Source organism: Orycteropus afer, unplaced genomic scaffold (assembly GCF_000298275.1).
Source record: "Orycteropus afer afer isolate SDZICR_OR568_19922 unplaced genomic scaffold, OryAfe1.0 scaffold00036, whole genome shotgun sequence".
Taxonomy (NCBI): domain Eukaryota; kingdom Metazoa; phylum Chordata; class Mammalia; order Tubulidentata; family Orycteropodidae; genus Orycteropus; species Orycteropus afer.
In genome coordinates this window covers 10,004,253-10,006,746 of record NW_006921623.1, presented here as the reverse complement: position 1 = coordinate 10,006,746, position 2,494 = coordinate 10,004,253, and positions in this window count along the sequence as shown.

The window sequence follows — 2,494 nt, the reverse complement described above, 5'->3', positions numbered from 1 at the left end:
AAAAAACTCACTGCTGTTGAGTTGATTCTGACTCATAGTGACCCCCTTTTGGGTTTCTGAGGTGGTAAATCTTTCCAGAAGTAGATCACTTAGTCTTCCTTCCAAGGAGTGGCTGGTGTGTTTGAACCACCAGCTTTCTGGTTAGCAGTCAAATGCCTTAGGCACTAAACCACCAGAGCTCCTTATAGTAATCCTATTGGACAGAGTAAAATTGCCCCATAGAGTTTTCTAGACTGGAATGTTTATGGGAACAATTAATCAGATGTGACGGTGGGTTTGAACCATTGACCTTTTGATTAGCAGCTGAGGTCTTTAGCCATTGCACCACCAGGTACCCTTATATATAATACACATATCTTTACATATATATGTTTATGTATATTATATATACTACATGCTGCACAAATAGGATCACATGAGTTGGAATCAACTTGACAGCAACCACCACCAACAACAAATAGAGAGAGAGAAAGAAAGAGAGAGAGAGATTTATTTTAAGCAATTAGCTCATACAATTATGGGGAGATAGAAAGTCCAAAACCTGTAGTTCAGGAGACAGGCTAGAGATTCCTGCAGTTTTGTGTTCCAAAATTCATAAAGAGTGAAAGAATAGCAAAATGTCTATTTAAAGTCTGGAGACAGAGCATACCTGAGGAAAAACTCCCTTTGGCTCTTAAGTCCTTCAATTGAATGCATGAGGCCTACCCACATTATACAGGCCACTCTGCTTTAGTTAAGGCCAATTGATTCAATCACATGTAATATCCAGATTAGTGTTAGACCAAACAACTGGGCACCATAACCTAGACATATAACATTAACCATCACATAGGCAATACTGTGCATGTAGGATCAAAGTGAGAAGAAACCATTTTCAGACAATTGGCATCTGCATTTATCAATTGTTATGATTCCATTTGTTATTGCAAACATCTAAAGGCTTCCCTCTTGCAGGGAACTTTTGGTGGAGTTAGTTTATGTGGTTGAGAGAATACAACTTTTGGGAAAAATACTCTTTTACACTTTTTGTTCATTCAGACTGGCCTTTGCCTTGTTGTTAAGTGCAATCAAGTCACCCCCAACCCATAACAACAGAACACAACACTGCACGGTTCTGCAGTATCCTCAAAATCTTTGCTATGCTTGAGCTCATTGTTGCAGCTACTTTGTCAATCCATTTCATTGAGTGCCTTCCCCCCCCGCCCTTTTTTTTTTTTTTTTTATGACCCTCTACTTTACCAAGCATAATATCCTTCTCTGGGGACTGGTCCCTTCTGACAACATGACCAAAATACATGAGATAAAGTCTGGGCATTCTAGCTTCTAAGGAACATTCTGGCTGTACTTCTTCCAAGATAGATTTATTCAGTCTTCTAGTAGTCCATGGTATTTTCAGTATTCTTCACCAACATTAAGATTCAAATGCATGAATTCTTCTTTGTTCTTCTTATTCATTGTCCAGCTTTCACAATGTGGTGCAACGAATTACTTGGTATGGATCTTGTAGCCATGGTCTTTGTGACTCCCATCAGATGTCTGGGTGGAACTATGCAAATATGAGGTGTTTGAGGCCCATCAAGGGGATTGGATAGCTTGTTAATAAAGTAAGTAAGGTACATGGCACCCTGTGGGGCTGGGACCATGCACTTAAGTGTAAGGAAACCTAACTTGGGGATTGATAAATTTTGCTATTCCACTAGGCTTAAAATGAGCCATCTCAGAGGCAGAAAAGGGGTTCTCACTACCATCAAGAAGGAAAAGCCAGGAGTGGAGAACATCCTCGGACCCAAGGTCCCTGTGCTAAAACACACATGGCAGAAACAGCAGAGAGAAGGTGACAGCAAAGGCAGCAGAACTGAGAGACCAGCCTGAGACAGAGTGGCAGGCTTGCTGGCCCACAGAGTGAGAAAGCTGAGCACCTTTGGGCAGGAAGCTTGCTGGCAGAGGAGGATGCACCTAGGTGCCACCTATTTGCAGAAGTTAAAAGAGCTGTATAACACTTGCCAAGCAGGGCAGAGCCCAGGCCACTAGAGGCCAAGGGCCAAAAAAAGGAGTGCCTACAGGAAGGTTGGGCAATCTACTTCTGTTGTGATACTGCCTTGGAAACCCAAGGAGTGGTTGCTATGAGTGGAGTCTGACTCAACGGCACATAACAACAATAACAACAACACAGTCATGGCAGAGGAGGACTGTCCTGATCAAACTGTATCCTGAGCGTTCTTGAACCTGAATTGTAATCTGTTACTTCCCTAATAAAACCCATAATCGTGACTATTGTCTGTGTTTAATGTGTGGCTATTGCAACAAATTATAGAACCCAGCAGAGCATAGAGCGCCATGGGAGGGACAGTTGGTGTCAGAATTGGTGAAAAAGTTGGAAGATGGTGGCATGTCTGATTATACCTCATAGGAATCAGCCTTGGGCTGCTGATGGTCATTGTCTCTCAACTTCATGAAGTTGGAGGAGGTGGGACGAAGAAAACAAAGAAGCCAC